The sequence below is a fragment of the Limanda limanda genome, chromosome 1 (genome assembly GCF_963576545.1).
Source record: "Limanda limanda chromosome 1, fLimLim1.1, whole genome shotgun sequence".
Taxonomy (NCBI): Eukaryota; Metazoa; Chordata; class Actinopteri; order Pleuronectiformes; family Pleuronectidae; genus Limanda; species Limanda limanda.
In genome coordinates this window covers 32,064,517-32,075,487 of record NC_083636.1, presented here as the reverse complement: position 1 = coordinate 32,075,487, position 10,971 = coordinate 32,064,517, and the positions used below count along the sequence as shown (strand labels likewise).

At 39.4% G+C, this 10,971-nt stretch overlaps 1 pseudogene; it reads left to right on the top strand.

The window, feature by feature from the left end:
* The first annotated feature begins 6,521 nt into the window (after positions 1-6,521).
* LOC133005205 (zinc finger and SCAN domain-containing protein 31-like) lies at positions 6,522-10,038 on the top strand (annotated as a pseudogene).
* Positions 10,039-10,971: the final 933 nt, after the last annotated feature.

Below are 10,971 nucleotides of genomic sequence, written 5' to 3'. Positions count from 1 at the left end.
GCATGAAAATATGTCTCACGAACACGATGTACTTTTAGTTAAGTTTAGTCATCAAGGAGCGCGTCTTGTTGTCTGGAATCGCTGCATTTAAAAATCTTTACAGTTAAAATTTCGAAAAAGAAAATTCCCGATGGTTTAGATATGAATTGAGGAGGCCACGTTGCTCCACCTGAGGAAACAGGTCAACCATCTTATCTGCATCCAGCTTGTTTATATAGGTTTGTTTACCTTTTTAACAATCAGGCCTTGTTGGTCGATTAACAATAATTGAATAGTGGATTAATCGATTAAGAGATTTATTCAGCAAAAACAGAGCATTCCACTGGTAAAACGTCACTATTGTGGGTTATTGTGGCACTATTGTGCACTTTTCTTCTGCATTACTTTCACACACACACACACACACATGTTGATGTAGGCCTGAGCAATACAGCAATTGCAATAATTAAAGCAATATCATTTGTGTCAATGGCAATACAACAAGATTTCAATAGATAAGATAAGATAAGCTTTATTTGTCTCGTACACAGTTATATATGCATGGTACAATGTGCAGTGAAATGTGTTTTTGTGCCTGCATCGAGTTTTAAAATAGTAAATAAAAGACACAATATAAAATAGCACACAATCATATTCCAAATACAAAATATTGTAAGTAAAATGCAAGTATAAAAATGCTATGATATATACATGTTAGGTGAATGTGCTTCTGCTGTAGTGCTCAGAGTTGAGCCAACAGATGGCCTGAGGGAAGAAACTCTTCCTCATCCTCTCTGTGTTGTTCTCAGGCAGTAGAACCTCCGGCACAAAAACGTAAAGAAGAGTTCAAACCACAATCTTCCCTCGGGATCCAAACTCTGTCTTTAAATTCAAATGAAATATAATAATGTGACATTTTCCATATAAATTAACTGTAACGACTGATGTGAAAATTTCCATCCACCTCTCGATTGATGCTACTACATTCTCATTGTCTGAGCCTGTATGTTTCTGTTGTCTGTTTATCAAAGAGAGAGGTGTGTCTGTCGGACTCAGGATGGCCACCAAAGTCAGCGTGAGGTCAGACGAAGGCCTGATGATGATGCAGGAGCTCGACGACCGGCTCAAAGAGCAGGTCGACAAACTGGAGCATGTGCGCCTGGCTGCCGTAGAACTGAAGGACAACATGTCAGAGGTGCGTTAGTCCGCCTGTCATCTATCATCCGTACTGTTTACTCAATGTCCATTGACATCTCTAATTTCCTTTGATACAGAGCCACAGTGACCTAAGCCAGTCTGTTGCTGAGCATCTGGAATGGTTGAATCACTTGTCGGAGCGAGTGGAGACTCTTCACATGAACACAGCAGTGTTTGTTCAGGTAAGAAATGAGTCCTTTTATGCTTTTACATCCTGCAGTACATTCATCACACCGAGAGCTTTGCTGGTCAAGTGAATACTGTGGAGAAATGACATAGTAGTATGAGGTAATAATTGTCCACAATCAGTAGGAAGGTCCACAGACAGATGTGATATTCCATAAAAGAGAGCCCAGAATTAATATGATTTAAGTTAAACTAGTGATGTCATTTGGAGCCAGATTCTGGTCAGTCGTATTGTGGAGCTGCAGTAACGAGGTCCTGACAATAATCTAAAACTGTCAATCATGACGTTTCATCCTGTTTCTATTCCATCTAAAACTAAACTTAAAAGATGCACTTAAATATACATCAGTGGGATGACATCAAACTAAAATGACAGAGATCATCTCTAAAGAAAAATGTGTATAACAAGAACTTTGACTATTTTGTTTGGTCCATGTGCCATCCACTGGAGGAGGCATGTAGTATGTCCTAACTGTTCTCATCTACCTGGTTAATAAAATCTGGGACATGGAAACATGTCAGACAATGTACATTGTATTGGCATCTTCGCTAATCTCTGATTCATCTGTTTCCAGATGAATCCCAAGCCCCGTGCGTGGGCGGTGAAACAGGGCTCCAAACATGGCTACCGCTGGGGACGCTTCCACCAGGCCGAGGACGCCCAGTCCGAGTTCGGCTGGTCCCCGATCCGCACGCGACGAAACAGCGATGCTGCCTCTGAGATGTCTTGCAACTGGTGACCTGGTGGACCTCCACCAAAATAATGACTGGAAACGAAAAGTCTTTACACATTTCATTTTGTATTGGGACATTTACACTCATTATCGTGCATTATTCTACATCTAATGGAATACTATACATATTCTTCTATGCCCTGTATTACTGTTTACTGTTGTGATGGTTTTTTTAAATAAACAGATAGCTATTAGTATTGTTTGTGTAAACTAAACTTTATGAAAAATAATGGAACGTGTTGTTGTGTCTCAACTCATAGCACCCTCCTCTTTATTAGGACCCGAGCACTGACAGGCACTGACAGACAGTTGAAATACTATTGAAATTGTAAGGATTTTTTTTTTTTCAGGCAAATTAATTGGCTTTTTGAGGGCTTGAACAGGCTCAAATTCTTACCAAAATTTGCAGAAAATTTGAAGGTGATGACAATTTCCGTATTCTGGAGTAGGTTTCAATGGGTGGGGCAAAATGGCTCAAAGGTGGCCCCCGAGACCCCCAGAACATGTTCACATTGACCGATCTTCAAGAAAAATCATGTATCATGACCAGACGAACAAAAAAGTTTGAGGTGCAATTGGAAAAACGCAACAGGAAGCCGGCCATTTTGCATTTAGTGGCCATTTTGGCCATATTCCACATTTTTACTTTGAGATACTTGTCCCAGGGCTTTCATCAGATCCACATCAAATTGAGATGAGTGTCATTACAACAAGATGGAGATACAAACTAACTTAAAGATCGATTTTTCGCCACACGTGACTGTGGCGTCAAAGTGTGATGACACGCCATCAAAACACAATGTTTTTTATCTCGGACATAAACGGACCATGAATCTTTTGATGCTGAGCCGTAAACAACAACTCCACTCCTGCAGTGACAGTGGTCATAGATCGAAGGAATCTTTATGTCTTGCAAAGGTGACGTCTCTCTTTTTCTCTCTCTCAGAATTGGGACATTTCCTCAAACCGTGTAAACATTGACGTACGGCGAAGGTTCATCCTTCGCCAAAGGAGACAGTGTTGTCATAACTCCACTGTGCATTGTGCTATCACCACCAAACTTCTGTCTCATGATCAGAGACCAAGCCTGAACCGCTCTATGTGTCAATATTTCCAGAGCCCCTACTTGAACAGATCTATTAGTCTGTAAGTAATAATACTGATGGCGCCACCTACTGACAACAGGAAATAGTGTGGACCGTAATGAGCAGTTATCAGGCAAGAATCAACATGGAGTGACGGACGCAGGAAGGGAAGCGTTTATCCTCTCCGCAGTGCGCAAAACGCATGCAACACTTCAAAATGCATGCGCTCAGGCCCGTTCAGTGCTGCTTTTCAGTCCTAGAAATTGTCGTTTATTTTTGGGTTTACTCAATGAGTTTTTTTAATTTAATTATTGAGTATTTCTACTTCACCGTCCTAGTACTTTTACTTGTAATGGAATATTACTTTACTGTCTTGGTACTTTTACCTTAGTGAATGATCCGAATTCTTCTTCCACCATTGGTTAAGTTTATTTCGTTGCTTATACTTTAGTTATTGTTTAACAAGTACTTGTAAGTTACAAGCACTTGTTACTTGTTAAACAGAAATACTCTGTTACAAGTTGTAACAGAGTATTTATACTCTGCAGTATTAGTCCTTTCGTTTCCTCTTCGTCCTCCAGTCCAACAGGGGTCGCTGCTGGCTCGGAGCTCGGAGTCTCTGTTTCCTACGGCGGCCCTGAGAGCTCAACGCGCAGCAACCTAAGAAAACACATGCAAGTGGACAAAACACAAGCAAAGTAAGAAAACATCGTCATCAATTTCACAACACAATACATTACAGAAATGCGCAGAAAATGCTGAAAAACGACAACAGAAGTGTTTCCAGAGGACAGCTAAAAGTGATGGACACTGCTGACACAGGAGACACAAAAATGTCCAATACATCATACAAATTCGGTTCCAAACACGGGTCGGCAACCCACGGCTCTGGAGCCTCATGCGGCTCTTCAGCCCCTCTGCAGTGGCTCCCTGTACAGTGTTGTGCATATTTTTCGCGAACGGTGGACTTAACAAATCAGTTTTCATATGATTACCGTGAACGTCACGTACATTTTTTAAAATTTTAATTTGTATTTTAATAGTCAAAACCTTCACAGGTGTTTATTTACAATATGAAATAAATGAAATTGTTGTGAGCTCCTCTCTCAAGAAGTAAAATATTTACAGAATAAAATAAATGCACAACAGTTATATAAAATGTAACTGAGGAATCTTCTCAAATGCACAAAATAAAATACAGTGTCTCTTTAAATTGTTTTAACCGTTCCTAGGGATTCTCAATTTACCCTTTAACTCACTGACAAGGTTAAATAAAATCTTTACCTTTCACAGGTCTCTGAATCAAAACAAAACAATTCCAATCAACTTTAAATTAACTCACAAACATCACATGTGGGTCCACTTCAGAAATGATAAACTCGAGACTCAGTTGCAGGCCTGTAGTGATGCTCGGATGCGGTGAGGCCTGAAAACTATAAAGGCCACTTCACTCAGTCAAGGTCATACAATAAAAGCACGTGCATTGTCATATCAGTTCAATACTCACAGGTCCAAACAAGGAGCAATAGGGCAATGACAGTCACAGATAGGGGTGATGGCAGTCACAATCCAAACACAGGCAGCACACAGCAACGAAAATCCGGGGAAGAATAAAACAGCAGGGTCCATCCACCAGCAACCATCTCAGTTTCTCTCTCTCTCTCTCTCTTCACAGACGCCTGTCTCCTTTAATTACATGAACTCTGTTGAGCCATAATATCATCACACTAAATCGTACTGACTTAACGTTAGCCCGTTTTAGCATTGAAAACAACAACAGTGCTAAAGCTATGATATCCAAACACGTAATGCTATGCTAGCAGGTGGCTAATCACATTGCACTTCGGTCTTTTTCCACTACAACATTAAGTTACAGCTCACAATTTAAGGCATACACATTATATTTACCTTTGGCAGGTTACATAGAAGAGCAATATCAGGACCACGAGTAGTCGACCTCGACGACACCTCTTAAATGTTTCCCACAGCACTACACTTTTCCTCAGGACTCTGGACAATATCTCTCTCTCTAACTCACCTGCTCAAAGCATGTTGAACCACAACCTGCACTTCATGTCCCTCCCCATACCAGACGGATGATTTGGAATGGCTGTGAATTTGCTACTACCCAATGAGAACTGCAGAAACCGAATGACTGACACACAACCGAGAAAAAGTTAGATTTCACATTAAAAGCACTCAAATCAATAAGTCTCTTGTCTTCTCAATCACAGAGCCTTTTAACCACACATCTATTTATTGATTTACTTTTTAACTGTAAATAGCTAAACTTATTGACTGTACATATTATATTTATTACATTTTATCCCGTATTTATCCTTATTTTAACTACTATTTTTAATAATATGAACTTATCTAATTATCATGAACTTTCTCTTTTAATACAACATTTGTTATGCTATTTTTAGATTCATTTTATGCACTGTATCCTAATGATTTTTATACAGGGCTACATGGACAATAAATTGCCTCACGAACAGGGGCTTGCTTGTTAGCGCTGTTTATTCAGTATAACAGGGGAAAAACGGCATGTCTCTAGCTCAGACTGTGGAGGAGTCATGACGCTCTAAAGACAACATGATATTTGAGAATCGTATACAGCCCAGCATCTCTCACAGGGTTAACAGGATACATCTGCAGTTATAAAGTTTATTATTTATAAAAATAAACCAAATTTGCCAAGATCACTGACGGACACCGACTTTAACAACTCCAAACTGTGCGGCAACAACAAGCGGACGTTTCCACCACTTTTAGGTGTCCTCTGGATACACATCCGTTGTCGTTTACTGTATTTGCTGCGCATTTCTGTATTTGCAGCGTGTTTCTGCAATGTGTTGTGCTGTGAAATTGATGACGAAGTTTTCTTACTTTGCTTTTGTTTTTTGTGTACTTGCATGTGTTTTCTTAAGTTGCAGTGTGTTGAGCTCTCAGGGCCACCGTAGTTTCCTGCCGCTGGCTCTCTCTGTCAGACGTGAGTGAGCATAGATATAAACACTAGATGACTCGTTTTGATAGGAGTAAAGGTCAGAGATGTAGATATGACACATTGTACTTATGAATAATTATGTTATTTTCTAAAAAAAATTAATAATTTATGCAATGTCATAACTACATCTCTGACGTTTATAACACACCAGACCGTTTCAAAATCGGTTGAAAATGGAGCAAGTTATGGTTATTTACCACTACCAACACAATGTTATGGGTGAGCGAGCTGCCCGATGCAAGATGGCCGCCATGTGAGGACGTCCGGCTCCGTCGAACGAGACATCTAGTCTTTATATATATCTATGGTGAGTGAGGAGGAAGGAGGAACATGCCCGCCGTGCAGCTGCTGCGTGTGTCGGTACATGAGCGGATCAGCGCCGCCGCTGAAGACTTCCTGCTGCAGGTGGAGGAATGAGGAGGAAAGGCTCAAGTCCCGGAGCTGAGAGCGATGCTCACCGAGCGGCTAATGGCGGCGGGGGAGGAGATCCTCGCGGTGCTTGAGGAAACCTTGGCAGAGTACGAGGACCGAGTGGAGCGGTCAGAAAGGTCCGAGCGGGAGATCTGCAGCCCATAGTCCGGCTGCACAGAGCAGGTCAGTGCCGAGAGGAACCGCTAACAGGCTAACGTGAGCTAGCATCACCCGGATGCTCCACCTCTCACCTGAATAGTGAGGAGGATTTGATGCTGTTGTGAACGAGTCTGTGCAGAAAACCTGCTGCTGTGTTGTTCATGTCTGAAACAGAAAGTCTGGACACATGTCTCTGAGTTTTACCCACAGGTCTTGTCTGAAAGCAGCTTAACAAACTATCTAACGTCCCCTCGCCTTGTTCTCCTCTGTTAGGGACCTTATTGGTTTATTTGGCGTACAAATGAATAAAACGTATGGACCAGGAACCCTTTGTTTTCTGCTGCTTCCTTTTAGTCCAGGCAAAGTAACTCATTTTGGAGACAAAAATATAACTAATTGTAAAAAAAAAAAAAAATTCAGCGTAGATCATTTATTCATTTATAAAAGTCCAAAGAAAATCCTAGTTGAGGAAATATGTTTAATTCTCATCAATGTGTGCCAATAAGGCTAGGCAACAGTACACCCCAATGGGGCTATTTTTTCCTTTACTCCTATCAAAATGAAACTTTACATAATGAAAGTACTAGAGCTGTCAAACGATTCAAATAGTTAATCGCGATTAATCGCATTTATGTCCTAGTTAAATCGCAATTAATCGCACATTTTTATCTATTCTAAATGTACCTTCATTTATTTTTTTTCCATAATTTTACTTTCGTTTTAATGCTCTTATCAACATGGAAAAGTGGATTGGCTTGCTTTATGCAAATGTTCAATTTTTATTGAAAAACAACATTGCCAAACAGGGCAGTACAAAATAAAATTATAAAGTGCACATTTCAGGTAAAAAAGGACTCAGCCTATAGTGCAGTTAAACCATGGCTTAATATTTTATTTTTTTCAAGTTTGCTGTGAACATAGCAGTCAGGCCTCTTATTTCAGAAACAATGAACCGTAACAGTTAGGTTACCAATAAAAGGTAAGCCTACTACTTCTTTGCTTTCAGCTAGCTACTCAAACAGACAAGCAACAAAATAACAAACAAACAAAATACACAGGCAAGTGTCGGCCTACTTTGAAATAAATTAAACAAAGAACTTTGTAGGGCTATTTGAGTCCTCCACATATTTGTGGAAAATGTATGAAATAAGAAGTACCCTATTTTGAAATAAATCAAAACATATAGCTGCAGCCTAATAGTGTAACGGACTGGGTTTATGTTTATGTTTGGTTTTGACGTATGTTCAGTAAAACACTGTGTTGAAGGAGCATTCTGATATCCTGAGGGTCAGTGAAGGGGTCGGGGTGGGACATGTGAAAAAAAAAATTGACGGCGTTAAAATGGGTTTGTGTTAACGCCGTTAATAACGCGTTAAACTGACAGCCCTAGAAAGTACCCATTTAAAGTAACATTTTTTTGTATTTCAAGTTTCTTTGAAAATTAATTTGAATATGCAAATGAGCTATACACTAATATGCCCTAAATACACTCAAATAGGCTACTTATTTTCCTTTACTCCTACCACAATAAGACTTTACATGGTAAAAGTATACATGAAAAGTAACTTTTTTTGTATTACAAGTTTCTTTTGAAAGTAATTTGAATATGCACATGAGCTGCACTCTTATTGAATGTCCTAATTTGCATAGACAGAAACACTATTCATATGTATGACAAATACATCGGCCCAATCTTCATCCAATCATCCTACTGCCAATGAGTGATGGCAATGCTGCTTTTAGACTGGCCTCTAACCTGAAAACTGCCTGGCTTGGTAGTACCTGCCAGTGGTATAACCCCTGCCGGTATAGTCTTCACTTGTATTAAAAAAAAAGTTACTTTTCATGTATACTTTTACTATGTAAAGTTTTATTGTGGTAGGAGTAAAGGAAAATAGTAAGCCTATTTGAGTGTATTTTAGGCATATTCGATTAGTGTATAGCTCATTTGCATATTCAAATTCATTTTCAAAGAAACTTGTAAATGCGTAAAGTTTCATTTTGATAGGAGTAAAGGAAAAATTAGCCCCATTGGGGTGTATTGTTGCCTGGCCTTATCGGCACACATCTCGGATTGATGAGAATTTAACATATTTCCTCAACTAGGATTTCTTAGGACTTTAAGACACCTCATAGAAATTATCTATGCTAAAAATTCAATACAATTCGTCGGCCGTAAAACGCTACTTTGCCTGGACTGTTTACGAGCTGCGTCATAACACCAACTGTAAACGACCTCAATGTCTCTACTTCCTGAATATGATTGTTCAGAAATCACAGCAGTCGACATTATACAACACAAGTTTTTCAAAACACTCAGGAAACTCTTTAATGATTAACGTGTGTATTTGTGTTTCAGTGTGCCCTGCAGACGTACAGCAACTGTTGGTGATTAAACAGGAGGTTCCCCCTGAGCAGCAGCAGTGGAGCCCCCTTGTGGACCAGGAGGACCCAGAGTCCCCCCACATTAAAGAGGAACCGTGGACCACTCAGGATGGACAGCAGCTTCAAGGACTGGGGGAGGCAGATATCAAGTTCACATTGACTCCTGTCGCTGTGAAGAGTGAAGAAGATAAAGAGAAACTTAAATCGTCAAAGCTTCATACGAGTGCGAGGAAGGAGAGCAGAGCGGACTGTGGAGGACCAGAACCAGACAGGAACTCAGGTCCTGATGGACATTTACAACAAGGTCCTGAGGACAAGACTGAAGACTCTTCTGAGACTGAACACAGTGAGGATGATTGGATGGAGACCAAGGAAACTCAGAATGGTTTAAATACAAGAAATAACAAACAGCCTCTAAGTGATATGGGATGTAAGAGAGAAAAAAAAACCTTTCGCTGCTCTGAGTGTGGTAAAAGATTTACCAAAAGGAGCCAACTAAAAACACATATGAGGATTCATACAGGAGAGAAACCGTTTAGTTGCTCTGAGTGTGGTAACAGATTTTCCCAAAGGGGCAATCTCAATATACATATGATGACTCATACAGGAGAGAAACAGTTTAGTTGCTCTGAGTGTGATAAAAGATTTACCCAAAGGAGCAGTCTAAATAAACATATGAGGACTCATACAGGAGAGAAACCGTTTAGTTGATCTGAGTGTGGTAAAAGATTTAAGAATCAGTCCTATTGTACGAGACGTGGGGATTCATAAAGGAGAGAAGTGATTCTGTTGCAATCTTTGCAACAAAAGATTTATTAGGATTTGTCAGCAGATGTTCATATTATACATATTCATAGTCCACTGTTTTAAGTAGACTATTAACAGATTTATGTCCCTAGAAAATATAACTCAATTATTAATATGAAAGATTTGTTTATATGTGTTGTTTCTACTGATTTCTACATAATTTATCCATTTTCATAATGTCATTTTAAGGTGAAAGTGTGTTCCTTGCACAGTATGAATGTGTGTTCTTAACTAGTTCATATGATTAAATATGTTGGTTTTAAGATAATGGTTTCTTGGTTCGTGAGACTCAATGACAGTGTGTGTTCTCCTTTATGTATTGAATGTGACCTCTCTCTCTCTCTCTCAGAATTGGGATATTTCCTAAATCCGTGTAAACAATGACCTACGGGGAAATGAAAAACGCATGCAATGCCCCGAAATGCATGTGCTCGGGCCCGCTAAGTGTTGCTTTGCTGTCCTAAAAATGTTAGAAATTGTATTTTATAGTTGTTACTTTCAAGGGTTGAGCAATCCTGGTTATTATTACTATTTTTTTTTCAGGCAAATTAATTGGCTTTTTGTTATTTTTTATTTTTTTCAGGCAAATGAATTTGCTTTTTGGGGGCTTTAACATGATCAAATTCGCATCTCCTGCGCAGAAGTTTTATTCAGCTAAAACAGCATTCCACTGGTAAAGCTTCACTATTGTGGGTGTGCACTTTTCTTCTGCATTACTTCTACACATACTCACACACACACATGTTGATGTAGGGCTGGGCAATGCAACAATTGCAATAATTAAAGCAATATAATTTCCGTCAATAGCAATACAACAAGGTTTAAATATATAAGTTAAGATAAGCTTTAATTGTCTTGTACACAGTAATACATGCATGGTAAAATGTGCAGTGAAATGTGTAATTGTGCCTGCCTCCAGTTTTAAAATATAAAAATAGCACACAATCGTATTACAAAATGCTAAATATTACCAAGGTAAAATGTAGGTATACACATGTTAGGTGAGTGTGCTTCTGCT